Here is a 17,877-nt window from a genome sequence, read left to right on the forward strand (position 1 = left end):
TGTTTAGATGTTAGCATGCTAACAGTTAGCATATTCAAAGTACCAAGTTATATGTTTCTGGGCTAAACAGTCACAATATTTGCCAAAAAAAAGTAAGCATGCTAATGTTAGCATGCTAACAATTAGCATGTGTCAAATGCCAAGTTATAAGACTCTGAGGTGTATGGTGGTAAGTAAAAACTACTAAAAACGTTGACATGTTAATGTTAGCATGCTAACAGTTGGCATATGTCAAGTACCAAGTTATATGATTCTGGGGTAAACAGTTGCAATATTTGCCAAAAAAAAGTAAGCATGCTAATGTTAGCATGCTAACAGTTGGCATGTGTCACATGCCACGTTATAAGACTCTGAGGTGTATGGTGGTAAAAAAAATGGCTAAAAAGGTTGGCATGTTAATGTTAGCATGCTAACAGTTAGTATATGTCAAGTAACAAGTTAAATGACTCTTTGGTGTACGCTTGTGGAAATTTGTTTAGATGTTAACATGCTAACAGATAGCATATGTCAAGTACCAAGTTATATGATTCTGAGGTAAACAGTCACAATATTTGCCAAAAAAAAGTAAGCATGCTAATGTTAGCATGCTAACAGTTGGTATGTGTCACATGCCACGTTTTATGACTGAGGTGTATGGCGGTAAGAAATTGGCTAAAACGATAGCATGTTAATGTTAGCATGCTAACAGTTAGCATATGTCAAATACCAAGTTATATGATTCTGGGGTAAACAGTCACAAAATTTGCCAAAAAAAAGTAAGCATGCTAATGTTAGCATGCTAACAATTAGCATGTGTCACATGCCACGTTATAAGACTCTGAGGTGTATGGTGGTAAAAAAAAATGGCTAAAAAGGTTGGCATGTTAATGTTAGCATGCTAACAGTTAGCATATGTCAAGTACCAAGTTATATGATTCTGGGGTAAACAGTCGCAATATTTGCCAAAAAAAGTAAGCATGCTAATATTAGCATGCTAACAGCTGGCATGTGTCACATGCCACATTTTATGACTGAGGTGTATGGCGGTAAGAAAATGGCTAAAAACGATAGCATGTTGATGCTAGCATGCTAACAGTTAGCATATGTCAAATACCAAGTTATATGATTCTGGGGTTTAACAGTCACAATATTTGCCAAAAAAAGTAAGCATGCTAATGTTAGCATGCTAACAGATGGCATGTGTCACATGCCAAGTATTATGACTGAGGTGTATGGCGGTAAGAAATTGGCTAAAAATTAAAGCCATTTAATGTTAGCATGCTAACAGTTAGTATATGTCAAGTAACAAGTTATATGACTCTTTGGTGTATGCTTGTGGAAATGTGTTTAGATGTTAGCATGCTAACAGTTAGCATATGCAAAGTACCAAGTTATATGATTCTGGGGTAAACCGTCACAATATTTGCCAAAAAAAGTAAGCATGCTAATGTTAGCATGCTAACAGTTGGCATGTGTCACATGCCAAGTTTTATGACTGAGGTGTATGGCGGTAAGAAATTGGCTAAAAATTATAGCATGTTAATGTTAGCATGCTAACAGTTAGTATATGTCAAGTAACAAGTTATATGACTCTTTGGTATACGCTTGTGGAAGTTTGTTTAGATGTTAGCATGCTAACAGTTAGCATATGTCAAGTACCAAGTTATATGATTCTGAGGTAAACAGTCACAATATTTGCCAAAAAAAAGTAAGCATGCTAATGTTAGCATGCTAACAATTAGCATGTGTCACATGCCAAGTTATAAGACTCTGAGGTGTATGGTGGTAAGTAAAAACTACTAAAAACGTTGACATGTTAATGTTAGCATGCTAACAGTTGGCATATGCAAAGTACCAAGTTATATGATTCTGGGGTAAACAGTCACAATATTTGCCAAAAAAAAGTAAGCATGCTAATGTTAGCATGCTAACAGTTGGCATGTGTCACATGCCACGTTATAAGACTCTGAGGTGTATGGTGGTAAGTAAAAACTGCTAAAAACGTTGACATGTTAATGTTAGCATGCTAACAGTTAGCATATGTCAAGTACCAAGTTATATGATTCTGGGGTAAACAGTCACAATATTGGCCAAAAAAGTAAGCATGCTAATGTTAGCATGCTAACAGTTAGCATGTGTCACATGCCACGTTATAAGACTGAGGTGTATGGCGGTAAGAAATTGTCTGAAAACGATAGTATGTTAATGTTAGCATGCTAGCAGTTAGTATATGTCAAGTACCAAGTTATATGACTCTTTGGTGTACGCTTGTGGAAATTTGTTTAGATGTTAGCATGCTAACAGTTAGCAAATGCAAAGTACCAAGTTATATGATTCTGGGGTAAACCGTCACAATATTTGCCAAAAAAAAAGTAAGCATGCTAATGTTAGCATGCTAACAATTAGCATGTGTCACATGCCACGTTATAAGACTCTGAGGTGTATGGTGGTGAGTAAAAACGGCTAAAAACGTTGACATGTTAATGTTAGCATGCTAGCAGTTGGCATATGCAAAGTACCAAGTTATATGATTCTGGGGTAAACAGTCACAATATTTGCCAAAAAAAAGTAAGCATGCTAATGTTAGCATGCTAACAGTTGGCATGTGTCACATGCCACGTTATAAGACTCTGAGGTGTATGGTGGTAAAAAAAAATGGCTAAAAAGGTTGGCATGTTAATGTTAGCATGCTAACAGTTAGCATATGTCACGTACCAAGTTATATGACTCTTTGGTGTACGCTTGTGGAAATTTGTTTAGATGTTAGCATGCTAACAGTTAGCATATGCAAAGTACCAAGTTATATGATTCTGGGGTAAACAGTCACAATATTTGCCAAAAAAAGTAAGCATGCTAATGTTAGCATGCTAACAATTAGCATGTGTCACATGCCAAGTTATAAGACTCTGAGGTGTATGGTGGTAAGTAAAAACTGCTAAAAACGTTGACATGTTAATGTTAGCATGCTAACAGTTAGCATATGTCAAGTACCAAGTTATATGATTCTGGGGTAAACAGTCACAATATTTGCCAAAAAAAGTAAGCATGCTAATGTTAGCATGCTAACAATTAGCGTGTGTCACATGCCAAGTTATAAGACTCTGAGGTGTATGGTGGTAAGTAAAAACTGCTAAAAACGCTGACATGTTAATGTTAGCATGCTAACAGTTAGCATATGCAAAGTACCAAGTTATATGATTCTGGGGTAAACAGTCACAATATTTGCCAAAAAAAAGTAAGCATGCTAATGTTAGCAAGCTAACAGTTGGCATGTGTCACATGCCACGTTTTATGACTGAGGTGTATGGCGGTAAGAAAATGGTTAAAAACGATAGCATGTTAATGTTAGCATGCTAACAGTTAGCGTATGGCAAATACCAAGTTATATGATTCTGGGGTAAACAGTCACAATATTGGCCAAAAAAGTAAGCATGCTAACAGTTAGCATGTGTCACATGCCACGTTATAAGACTGAGGTGTATGGCGGTAAGAAATTGTCTGAAAACGATAGTATGTTAATGTTAGCATGCTAGCAGTTAGTATATGTCAAGTACCAAGTTATATGACTCTTTGGTATACGCTTGTGGAAATGTGTTTAGATGTTAGCATGCTAACAGTTAGCATATGCAAAGTACCAAGTTATATGACTCTTTGGTATACGCTTGTGGAAATTTGTTTAGCTGTTAGCATGCTAACAGTTAGCATATGTCAAGTAACAAGTTATATGACTCTTTGGTGTACGCTTGTGGAAATTTGTTTAGATGTTAACATGCTAACAGATAGCATATGTCAAGTACCAAGTTATATGATTCTGAGGTAAACAGTCACAATATTTGCCAAAAAAAAGTAAGCATGCTAATGTTAGCATGCTAACAGTTGGCATGTGTCACATGCCAAGTTTTATGACTGAGGTGTATGGCGGTAAGAAATTGGCTAAAAACGATAGCATATTAATGTTAGCATGCTAACAGTTAGCATATGCAAAGTACCAAGTTATATGATTCTGGGGTAAACAGTCACAATATTTGCCAAAAAAAGTAAGCATGCTAATGTTAGCATGCTAACAGTTAGCATGTGTCACATGCCACGTTATAAGACTGAGGTGTATGGCGGTAAGAAATTGTCTGAAAACGATAGTATGTTAATGTTAGCATGCTAGCAGTTAGTATATGTCAAGTACCAAGTTATATGACTCTTTGGTATACGCTTGTGGAAATGTGTTTAGATGTTAGCATGCTAACAGTTAGCATATGCAAAGTACCAAGTTATATGACTCTTTGGTATACGCTTGTGGACATTTGTTTAGATGTTAGCATGCTAACAGTTAGCATATGCAAAGTACCAAGTTATATGATTCTGGGGTAAACAGTCACAATATTTGCCAAAAAAAGTAAGCATGCTAATGTTAGCATGCTAAAATTAGCATGTGTCACATGCCACGTTATAAGACTCTGAGGTGTATGGTGGTAAGTAAAAACTGCTAAAAACGTTGACATGTTAATGCTAGCATGCTAACAGTTAGCATATGTCACGTACCAAGTTATATGACTCTTTGGTGTACGCTTGTGGAAATTTGTTTAGATGTTAGCATGCTAACAGATAGCATATGTCAAGTACCAAGTTATATGATTCTGAGGTAAACAGTCACAATATTTGCCAAAAAAAAGTAAGCATGCTAATGTTAGCATGCTAACAGTTGGCATGTGTCGCATGCCACGTTTTATGACTGAGGTGTATGGCGGTAAGAAAATGGCTAAAAACGATAGCATGTTAATGTTAGCATGCTAACAGATAGCATATGTCAAGTACCAAGTTATATGATTCTGGGGTAAACAGTCACAATATTTGCCAAAAAAAAGTAAGCATGCTAATGTTAGCATGCTAACAGTTGGCATGTGTCACATGCCACGTTATAAGACTGAGGTGTATGGCGGTAAGAAAATGGTTAAAAACGATAGCATGTTAATGTTAGCATGCTAACAGTTAGCGTATGTCAAATACCAAGTTATGTGATTCTGGGGCTTAACAGTCACAATATTTGCCAAAAAAAGTAAGCATGCTAATGTTAGCATGCTAACAGTTAGCATGTGTCACGTTATAAGACTGAGGTGTATGGCGGTAAGAAATTGTCTGAAAACAATAGTATGTTAATGTTAGCATGCTAGCAGTTAGTATAAGTCAAGTACCAAGTTATATGATTCTGAGGTAAACAGTCACAATATTTGCCAAAAAAAGTAAGCATGCTAATGTTAGCATGCTAACAGTTGTTATGTGTCACATGCCAAGTTTTATGACTGAGGTGTATGGCGGTAAGAAATTGGCTAAAAATTATAGCATGTTAATGTTAGCATGCTAACAGTTAGTATATGTCAAGTAGCAAGTTATATGACTCTTTGGTGTACGCTTGTGGAAATTTGTTTAGATGTTAGCATGCTAACAGTTAGCATATGCAAAGTACCAAGTTATATGATTCTGGGGTAAACAGTCACAATATTTGCCAAAAAAAGTAAGCATGCTAATGTCAGCATGATAACAATTAGCATGTGTCACATGCCAAGTTATAAGACTCTGAGGTGTATGGTGGTAAAAAAAATGGCTAAAATGGTTGGCATGTTAATGTTAGCATGCTAACAGTTAGCATATGCAAAGTACCAAGTTATATGACTCTTTGGTATACGCTTGTGGAAATGTGTTTAGATGTTAGCATGCTAACAGTTAGCATATGCAAAGTAACAAGTTATATGATTCTGGGGTAAACCGTCACAATATTTGCCAAAAAAAAAGTAAGCATGCTAATGTTAGCATGCTAATAGTTGGCATGTGTCACATGCCAAGTTTTATGACTGAGGTGTATGGCAGTAAGAAATTGGCTAAAAATGATAGCATGTTAATGTTAGCATGCTAACAGTTAGCATATGCAAAGTACCAAGTTATATGATTCTGGGGTAAACAGTCACAATTCATTCATTATTTATTATATTATATTATTTATATATATATATATATAATAAATACATAGAGCAATATTGCCCCCTTGTGGAACTGTGCCATCACAACTCCCTCCTCCAACTATTTATAGCGGCGACGTAATCACTTCCTGTGTCCCTATGTGTACACCATCGAGTGTTCTGCTGCTTCCTCGCTTCCCTGCAAGTTTAAATTTTTTTTGACACCCCTACAGGACACTGGTAAAGTTGAACATGGCGCCGAAGGGGTATATGGTTCTTCCTCTAGTGCCTTGGATTCGAGCTGTGCGTCTCGCTTCCTATTGTTCGTCATTCATTATGTTATATTGTTTATATATATAATAAATACACAGAGCAATATTGCCCCCTTGTGGAACTGTGCCGTCACAACTCCCTCCTCCAACTCATAACAATTTATAAGCGCTAAGGCAGACCAACTATTTATAGCGGCGACGTAATCACTTCCTGTGTCCCTATGTGTACACCATCGAGTGTTCTGCTGCTTCCTCGCTTCCTTGCTCCCTGTAAGTATTTATTTTTGACACCCCTACAGGACACTGGTAAAGTTGGACGTGGGGCCAAAGGGGTATATGGCTACTCCTCTACAGTTCAAACCAGTGGCGTCCACACAGAAAAACGTCATCCACTTCTCTGTAGGTGTCCTAATACTTTTGTCCTGCTACTTTGTTTTTTTTGCGGTACGTCGACCTCCAAAGTGAATAATAAATAACAATAATAATATAATAATAAACAATTCATTCATAAATGTTTTAAAGGGCAACTGCAAGTTTTATTTATTTTTGACACCTCTACAGGACACTGGTAAAGTTGGACGTGGCGCCAAAAGGGAATATGGTTCCTCCTCTAGTGCCTTGGAGTCGAGCTGTGTGTCTCGCTTCCTTGGACCCCACCCCTGGATCTCGACAGCCCCCCTTGATCCTCGACCCCCGCTCTGCACACGGACCTCTTGGCGCCTCTCTTTGCCCCACGGACCTCGCTTGGATCACGCACCCCTTTTGCCTAGCCCCTTTTGATTTGTCTGCTTCCTCATCCAACAATTATGGTAATACTCAACAGCTAATTATTCATACACATAGTCTTCCACCATACATCCCTTTTGGATCTGGTTCACACACGCCATTTCTATGTTGTTTAATTAAATGATATTGTCCATTATTTATTATATTATATTGTTTATATATATATAATAAATACATAGAGTAATATTGCCCCGTTGTGGAACTGTGCCGTCACAACTCCCTCCTCCAACCCATAACAATTATAAGCGCTAACGCAGACCAACTATTTATAGCGGCGACATAATCACTTCCTGTGTCCCTATGTGTACACCATCGAGTGTTCTGCTGCTTCCTCGCTTCCCTGAAGTTTTCATTTTTTTTGACACCCCTACAGGACACTGGTAAAGTTAAACATGGCGCCGAAGGGGTATATGTTCTTCCTCTAGTGCCTTGGAGTCGAGCTGTGCGTCTCGCTTCCTATTGTTCGTCATTCATTATATTATATTGTTTATATATATAATAAATACATAGAGCAATATTGCCCCCTTGTGGAACTGTGCCGTCACAACTCCCTCCTCCAACCCATAACAATTATAAGCGCTAACACAGACCAACTATTTATAGCGGCGACGTAATCACTTCCTGTGTCCCTATGTGTACACCGTCGAGTGTTCTGCTGCTTCCTCGCTTCCTTGCTCCCTGTAAGTGTATTTATTTTTGACACTCCTACAGGACACTGGTAAAGTTGGACGTGGGGCCCAAGGGGTATATGGCTCCTCCTCTACAGTTCAAACCAGTGGCGTCCACACAGAAAAACGTCATCCACTTCTCTGTAGGTGTCCTAATACTTTTGTCCTGCTAGTTTTTTTTTTTTGCGGTACGTCGACCTCCAAAGTGAATAATAAATAACAATAATAATATAATAATAAACAATTCATTCATAAATGTTTTAAAGGGCAACTGCAAGTTTTATTCATTTTTGACACCCCTACAGGACACTGGTAAAGTTGGACGTGGTGCCAAAGGGGTATATGGTTCCTCCTCTAGTGCCTTGGAGTCGAGCTGTGCGTCTCGCTTCCTTTGACCCCACCCCTGGATCTCGACTGCCTCCCTTGATCCTTGACCCCCGCTCTGGACACGGACCTCTTGGCGCCTCTCTCTGCCCCACGGACCTCGCTTGGATCAAGGACCCCTTATGCATAGCCCCTTTGGATTTGTCTGCTTCCTCATCCAACAATTATGGTAATACTCAACAGCTAATTAGTCATACACATAGTCTTCCGCCATACATCCCTTTTGGATCTGGTTCACATACACCATTCCTTTGTTGTTTAATTAAATTATATTGTTCATTATTTATTATATTATATTGTTTATATATATATAATAAATACATAGAGCAATATTGCCCCCTTGCGGAACTGTGCCGTCACAACTCCCTCCTCCAACCCATAACAATTATAAGCGCTAATGCAGACCAACTATTTATAGCGGCGACGTAATCACTTCCTGTGTCCCTATGTGTCATACTTGCCAACCTTGAGACCTCCGATTTCGGGAGGTGGGGGTGGGTGGTGGGGGCGGGGGCGTGGTCGGGGTTGGGGCGGGGGGCGTGGTTGGGGCATGGTTAAGATATATATATATATATATATATATATATATATATATATATATATATATATATATATATATATATATATATATATATAAGAAATACTTGACTTTCAGTGAATTCTAGCTATATATATATATATATATATATATATATATATATATATATATATATATATATATATATAAATAAAATAAATACTTGAATTTCAGTGTTCATTTACAAACTACAACTCACAAACACTTTAGAGTTAGGCTCCACCATCAGAATGTGTACTTAAACTTATAAAGATCACATGGATTTTATTCAGTGAGTTGATTCACCAAAACTAACCTGTTATACAGGAGGAAAAAGCACACAGGACGTTTCAATTGTTCACAGACTGGTCGCGCTCATTAGAATGACAAGACACTTCCGGTCTGCAGGCGATAGCATTCAATTGGGAAGAAACGCCCTACTGCCCCCTACTGACCAATGTGAATACTGATAAATGTGTAATGACAGCTCCAAAAACGAATTCAAACCACAAAATAAAATAAATAAATCAACACAAAAATGTGACACATTATGGGTGGGTCACATATGCATGTACAGTAGATGGCAGTATTGTCCTGTTTAATAGTGTCACAACATTGCTGTTTACGGCAGACGAACTGCTTTACGGTAGACACTGTTGTTGTGTGTTGTCAACACGTCACTCAGGTCCGCCTGAATTTCGGGAGTTTTTCGGGAGAAAATTTGTCCCGGGAGGTTTTTGGGAGAGGCGCTGAATTTCGGGAGTCTCCCGGAAAATCCGGGAGGGTTGGCAAGTATGCTATGTGTACACCATCGAGTGTTCTGCTGCTTCCTCGCTTCCCTGCAAGTTTTAATTTTTTTTGACACCCCTACAGGACACTGGTAAAGTTGAACATGGGGCCGAAGGGGTATATGGTTCTTCCTCTAGTGCCTTGGATTCGAGCTGTGCGTCTCGCTTCCTATTGTTCGTCATTCATTATATTATATTGTTTATATATATAATAAATACATAGAGCAATATTGCCCCTTTGTGGAACTGTGCCGTCACAACTCCCTCCTCCAACCCATAACAACTATAAGCGCTAACGCAGACCAACTATTTATAGCGGCGACGTAATCACTTCTTGTGTCCCTATGTGTACACCATCGAGTGTTCTGCTGCTTCCTCGCTTCCCTGCAAGTTTTAATTTTTTTTGACACCCCTACAGGACACTGGTAAAGTTGAACATGGCGCCGAAGGGGTATATGGTTCTTCCTCTAGTGCCTTGGATTCGAGCTGTGCGTCTCGCTTCCTATTGTTCATTGTTCATTATATTATATTGTTTATATATATAATAAATACACAGAGCAATATTGCCCCCTTGTGGAACTGTGCCGTCACAACTCCCTCCTCCAACCCATAACAATTATAAGCGCTAACACAGACCAACTATTTATAGCGGCGACGTAATCACTTCCTGTGTCCCTATGTGTACACCATCGAGTGTTCTGCTGCTTCCTCGCTTCCCTGCAAGTTTTAATTTTTTTTGACACCCCTACAGGACACCGGTAAAGTTGAACATGGCGCCGAAGGGGTATATGGTTCTTCCTCTAGTGCCTTGGATTCGAGCTGTGCGTCTCGCTTCCTATTGTTCGTCATTCATTATATTATATTGTTTATATATATAATAAATACATAGAGCAATATTGCCCCCTTGTGGAACTGTGCTGTCACAACTCCCTCCTCCAACCCATAACAATTATAAGCGCTAACGCAGACCAACTATTTATAGCGGCGACGTAATCACTTCCTGTGTCCCTATGTGTACACCATCGAGTGTTCTGCTGCTTCCTCGCTTCCTTGCTCCCTGTAAGTGTATTTATTTTTGACACCCCTACAGGACACTGGTAAAGTTGGACGTGGGGCCGAAGGGGTATATGGCTCCTCCTCTACAGTTCAAACCAGTGGCGTCCACACAGAAAAACGTCCTCCACTTCTCCGTAGGTGTCCTAATACTTTTGTCCTGCTACTTTGGGTTTTTTTGCGGTACGTCGACTTTCAAAGTGAATAATAAATAACAATAATAATATAATAATAAATAATTAATTCATAAATGTTTTAAAGGGCAACCGCAAGTTTTATTTATTTTTGACACCCCTACAGGACACTGGTAAAGTTGGACGTGGCGCAAAAGGGGTATATGGTTCCTCCTCTAGTGCCTTGGAGTCGAGCTGTGCGTCTCGCTTTGTTGGACCCCACCTTGGATCTCGACTGCCTCCCTTGATCCTCGACCCCCGCTCTGCACACGGACCTCTTGGCGCCTCTCTCTGCCCCACGGACCTCGCTTGGATCACGGACACCTTTTGTCTAGCCCCTTTGGCTTTGTCTGCTTCCTCATCCAACAATTATGGTAATACTCAACAGCTAATTAGTCATACAAATAGTCTTCCATTATACATCCCTTTTGGATCTGGTTCACACACGCCATTTCTATGTTGTTTAATGAAATGATATTGTTCATTATTTATTATAGTATATCGTTTATATATATATATATATATATATATATATATATATATATATATATATATATATATATAATAAATACATAGAATAAATACACATATAAATATTGCCCCCTTGTGGAACTGTGCCGTCACAACTCCCTCCTCCAACCCATAACAATTATAAGCGCTAACGCAGACCAACTATTTATAGCGGCGACGTAATCACTTCCTGTGTCCCTATTTGTACACCATCGAGTGTTCTGCTGCTTCCTCGCTTCCCTGCAAGTTTTAATTTTTTTTGACACCCCTACAGGACACTTGTAAAGTTGAACATGGCGCCGAAGGGGTATATGGTTCTTCCTCTAGTGCCTTGTATTCAAGCTGTGCGTCTCGCTTCCTATTGTTCGTCATTCATTATATTATATTGTTTATATATATAATAAATACATAGAGCAATATTGCCCCTTTGTGGAACTGTGCCGTCACAACTCCCTCCTCCAACCCATAACAATTATAAGCGCTAACACAGACCAACTATTTATAGCGGCGACGTAATCATTTCCTGTGTCCCTATGTGTACACCATCGAGTGTTCTGCTGCTTCCTCGCTTCCCTGCAAGTTTTAATTTTTTTTGACACCCCTACAGGACACCGGTAAAGTTGAACATGGCGCCGAAGGGGTATATGGTTCTTCCTCTAGTGCCTTGGATTCGAGCTGTGCGTCTCGCTTCCTATTGTTCGTCATTCATTATATTATATTGTTTATATATATAATAAATACATAGAGCAATATTGCCCCTTTGTGGAACTGTGCCGTCACAACTCCCTCCTCCAACCCATAACAATTGTAAGCGCTAACGCAGACCAACTATTTGTAGCGGCGACGTAATCACTTCCTGTGTCCCTATGTGTACACCATCGAGTGTTCTGCTGCTTCCTCGCTTCCTTGCTCCCTGTAAGTGTATTTATTTTTGACACCCCTACAGGACACTGGTAAAGTTGGACGTGGGGCCGAAGGGGTATATGGCTCCTCCTCTACAGTTCAAACCAGTGGCGTCCACACAGAAAAACGTCATCCACTTCTCCGTAGGTGTCCCAATACTTTTGTCCTGCTAGTTTGTTTTTTTTGCGGTACGTCGACCTCCAATGTGAATAATAAATAACAATAATAATATAATAATAAATAATTCATTCGTAAATGTTTTAAAGGGCAACCGCAAGTTTTATTTATTTTTGACACCTCTACAGGACACTGGTAAAGTTGGACGTGGCGCCGAAGAGGTATATGGTTCCTCCTCTAGTGCCTTGGAGTCGAGCTGTGCGTCTCGCTTCCTTTGACCCCACCCCTGGATCTCGACTGCCTCCCTTGATCCTCGACCCCCGCTCTGGACACGGACCTCTTGACGCCTCTCTCTGCCCCGCGGACCTCGCTTTGATCACGGACCCCTTTTGCCTAGCCCCTTTGGATTTGTCTGCTTCCTCATCCAACAATTATGGTAATACTCAACAGCTAATTAGTCATACACATAGTCTTCCACCATACATCCCTTTTGGATCTGGTTCACATACACCATTCCTTTGTTGTTTAATTAAATTATATTGTTCATTATTTATTATATTATATTGTTTATATATATATATATATATAATAAATACATAGAGCAATATTGCCCCCTTGTGGAACTGTGCCGTCACAACTCCCTCCTCCAACCCATAACAATTATAAGCGCTAACGCAGACCAACTATTTATAGCGGCGACGTAATCACTTCCTGTGTCCTTATGTGTACACCATCGAGTGTTCTGCTGCTTCCTCGCTTCCCTGCAAGTTTTAATTTTTTTTGACACCCCTACAGGACACTGGTAAAGTTGAACATGGCGACGAAGGGGTATATGGTTCTTCCTCTAGTGCCTTGGATTCGAGCTGTGCGTCTCGCTTCCTATTGTTCGTCATTCATTATATTATATTGTTTATATATATAATAAATACATAGAGCAATATTGCCCCCTTGTGGAACTGTGCCGTCACAACTCCCTCCTCCAACCCATAACAACTATAAGCGCTAACGCAGACCAACTATTTATAGCGGCGACGTAATCACTTCTTGTGTCCCTATGTGTACACCATCGAGTGTTCTGCTGCTTCCTCGCTTCCCTGCAAATTTTAATTTTTTTTGACACCCCTACAGGACACTGGTAAAGTTGAACATGGCGACGAAGGGGTATATGGTTCTTCCTCTAGTGCCTTGGATTCGAGCTGTGCGTCTCGCTTCCTATTGTTCGTCATTCATTATATTATATTGTTTATATATATAATAAATACATAGAGCAATATTGCCCCCTTGTGGAACTGTGCCGTCACAACTCCCTCCTCCAACCCATAACAATTATAAGCGCTAACACAGACCAACTATTTATAGCGGCGACGTAATCACTTCCTGTGTCCCTATGTGTACACCATCGAGTGTTCTGCTGCTTCCTCGCTTCCCTGCAAGTTTACATTTTTTTTGACACCCCTACAGGACACTGGTAAAGTTGAACATGGCGCCGAAGGGGTATATGGTTCTTCCTCTAGTGCCTTGGATTCGAGCTGTGCGTCTCGCTTCCTATTGTTCGTCATTCATTATATTATATTGTTTATACATATAATAAATACACAGAGCAATATTGCCCCCTTGTGGAACTGTGCCGTCACAACTCCCTCCTCCAACCCATAACAATTATAAGCGCTAACACAGACCAACTATTTATAGCGGCGACGTAATCACTTCCTGTGTCCCTATGTGTACACCATCGAGTGTTCTGCTGCTTCCTCGCTTCCTTGCTCCCTGTAAGTATTTATTTTTGACACCCCTAAAGGACACTGGTAAAGTTGGACATGGGGCCGAAGGGGTATGTGGCTCCTCCTCTACAGTTCAAACCAGTGGCGTCCACACAGAAAAACGTCCTCCACTTCTCCGTAGGTGTCCCGGTACTTTGGTCCTGCTCGTTTTATTTAGCAGAACGTGGACCTCCAAAGTGAATAATACCCCATCACGAATCCAAATGTGTTTTTAAGTCCTCTTATTTCTCCAATAATTCCAGCAAGGAGCAGGAACGATCCATCTTTCTGTCACCAGTTCCCGGCAGTAAAACCTGAAGACTCAGGGATCACTTTGCACGTCCGGGCCCAGAGAAGACGTGGATCGCTGGTTCAGGCGCTTTGTTTGGGGTGAAGCGGGCAGGGAGCCATGTTTTCGTTCAAAGGCGGCACTCGAACGCATCTTGGACGACTCAGCAGCTGAACGGCGTGTAGTTTTGACAAGGACTGACATGTTCATTTAGGTTTGGACTGGAACATCTGTGTGGTTTTACGCTCGCCGGCCGCTTCATTAGGTACACACTGTCATGGAATTCAACACAAGGCGTTCATTCTTCCATAAATGGAGGTTTGTTTTGAGTTTTATTTAGCAGGAGTGCACCTAATCCATGAAAAAATGCGTCCGATAAAACGCTCTGTATTGTTTATTTTTTCTTTGTTGCTCAATGGCCTCGTTTCTTTCTCCGACAATCGCATTGTGTGACCTGTATAAGGTGAATTAGTTCCCATGTTCCCTGAAGGCAACGTGAAGAGGAAGCCTCTTATCTTTTTTGCTGATTGGTCTGTCATGAGGCCACGCCCCTCGCACCAGAAAAAACAAAAAGGGGGCCAAAAGTCTGAACCTGAAAAAAAACAAAAACAAATTTGAATCTGAAAAATAAAGATGTAAAAAATTGTAACTATAAATAAATACAATATTCATTTATTTCATAATAAATAAATAATTGTATAGATATTAAAATATAATAATAATAATAAAAAAATATTATAATAGAACAATTATAATGATAAAATAATAATAAATTATTATAAATTATTCATTCATATATGTTTTGAAGGACAACTGCACTTTTTTTTTCGGAATCATTCACAACCATTATGAAAGACATGACGACGGTGTCATGTCTGTGTGATCATGTTTTTGTTTTGGTCATGTTCGGTTTTGTTTTTGGACTTTTTGTGCACTTTTGTTTTGTCACCATAGCAACCATTAGTTTTCACCTGTCACGTCACGCACCTGTTTCACATTTTGAGTCACGCACCTGTTTTCGTCAATCATGTCTATAGTATTTAAGTTCATTGTTTTCAGTTTGTCGTTCTGACGACATCCCCACAATTATGCTCTACACACTCTTCATCCTCTTAGATCCTGCTTCATGTACCATGCCAAAGTAAGTTTTTGTTCCATGTTTATTGTCTTTTTGGTTTCATAGTTTGTTCTCCGCCATTGTGCGCGCCTTTTTTTTTGTGGTTATAGTGTTTAAATAAAAATGTACTTACATTCCCGTCTCGCCCGAGCCAACTTTCCGTTGCATCCCGGAAAAGCAAACACTCAGGACCAAGTCATGACAGACGGATGGATAAATAACCACTCAAAAAGCCCCAACAATACCCCATTTACATTTTTATTAGTATTAGTGATATTGTTATTATAAGCGCTAACGCAGACCAACTATTTATAGCGACGACGTAATCACTTCCTGTGTCCCTACGTTTATGTGAAAAATTTAAACTGTAAATATTAATAATAAATAAATAAAATGTTTTTATTTCAGAAATAAATAATTTAATAAATAATAATAAAATATAGTAATAATTAAATATTATAATAAAATAATAATGATGGAATAATTATTGATAATAATAACAATAAATCATTCATTCATAAATGTTTTTAAGGGCAACTGCGCTTTTTTTTTCGGAATCATTCACAATCATTATGAAAGACATGGCGACGGATGGATAAATAACCACTCAAAAAGCGCCAACAATACTCCATTTACATTTGTATTAATATTAGTGATATTGTTATTATAAGCGCTAACGCAGACCAACTATTTATAGCGGCGATGTAATCACTTCCTGTGTCCCTACGTTTATGTGAAAAATGTAAACTGTAAATAATAATAATAAATAAATAAAATATGTGTTTATTTCATAAATAAATAATTTAATAAATAATAATAAAATATAGTAATAATTAAATATTATAATAAAATAATAATGATAAAATAATTATTGATAATAATAACAATAAATAATTCATTCATAAATGTTTTTAAGGGCAACTGCGCTTTTTTTTCGGAATCGTTCACAATCATTATGAAAGACATGGCGACGGATGGATAAATAACCACTCAAAAAGCGCCAACAATACTTCATTTACATTTGTATTAATATTAGTGATATTGTTATTATAAGTGCTAACCCAGACCAACTATTTATAGCGGCGACGTAATCACTTCCTGTGTCACTACGTTTACGTGAAAAATTTAAACCGTAAATAATAATAATAAATAAATAAAATATGTATTTATTTCATAAATATATAATTTAATAAATAATAATAAAATATAGTAATAATTAAATATTATAATAAAAATAATAATGATAAAATAATTATTGATAATAATAACAATAAATAATTTATTCATAAATGTTTTTAAGGGCAACTACACTTTTTTTTCGGAATCATTCACAATCATTATGAAAGACATGACGACGTATGGATAAATAACCACTCAAAAAGTGCCAACAATACTCCATTTACGTTTTTATTCCTTTGTTGTTAAATTAAATTATATTGTTCATTATTTATTATATTATATTGTTTTATTGTTTATATATATAATAAACACATAGAGCAATATTGCCCCCTTGTGAAACTGTGCCGTCACAACTCCCTCCTCCAACCCATAACAATGTATAAGCGCTAACACAGACCAACTATTTATAGCGGCGACGTAATCACTTCCTGTGTCCCTACGTTTATGTGAAAAATTTAAACTGTAAATAATAATAATAAATAAATAAAATGTGTTTATTTCAGAAATAAATAATTTAATAAATAACAATAAAATATAGTAATAATTAAATATTATAATAAAATAATAATGATAGAATAATTATTGATAATAATAACAATAAATCATTCATTCATAAATGTTTTTAAGGGCAACTGCACTTTTTTTCGGAATCGTTCACAATCATTATGAAAGACATGGCGACGGATGGATAAATAACCACTCAAAAAGCGCCAACAATACTCCATTTACATTTGTATTAATATTAGTGATATTGTTATTATAAGCGCTAACGCAGACCAACTATTTATAGCGGCGACGTAATCACTTCCTGTGTCCCTACGTTTACGTGAAAAATTTAAACTGTAATTAATAATAATAATAAATAAATAAAATATGTGTTTATTTCATAAATAAATAATTTAATAAATAATAATAAAATATTGTAATAATTAAATATTATAATAAAATAATAATGATAGAATAATTATTGATAATAATAACAATAAATCATTCATTCATAAATGTTTTTAAGGGCAACTGCGCTTTTTTTTCGGAATCGTTCACAATCATTATGAAAGACATGGCGACGGATGGATAAATAACCACTCAAAAAGCGCCAACAATACTTAATTTACATTTGTATTAATATTAGTGATATTGTTATTATAAGCGCTAACGCAGACCAACTATTTATAGCGGCGACGTAATCACTTCCTGTGTCACTACGTTTGCGTGAAAAATTTAAACCGTAAATAATAATAATAAATAAATAAATAATGTATTTATTTCATAAATAAATACTTTATTAAATAATAATAAAATATATTATCAATAAAATATTGTAATAATTAAATATTATAATAAAATAATAATGATAAAATAATTATTGATAATAATAACAATAAATAATTCATT

This window comes from Nerophis lumbriciformis, linkage group LG37 (genome assembly GCF_033978685.3).
Source record: "Nerophis lumbriciformis linkage group LG37, RoL_Nlum_v2.1, whole genome shotgun sequence".
NCBI classification, from domain to species: Eukaryota; Metazoa; Chordata; class Actinopteri; order Syngnathiformes; family Syngnathidae; genus Nerophis; species Nerophis lumbriciformis.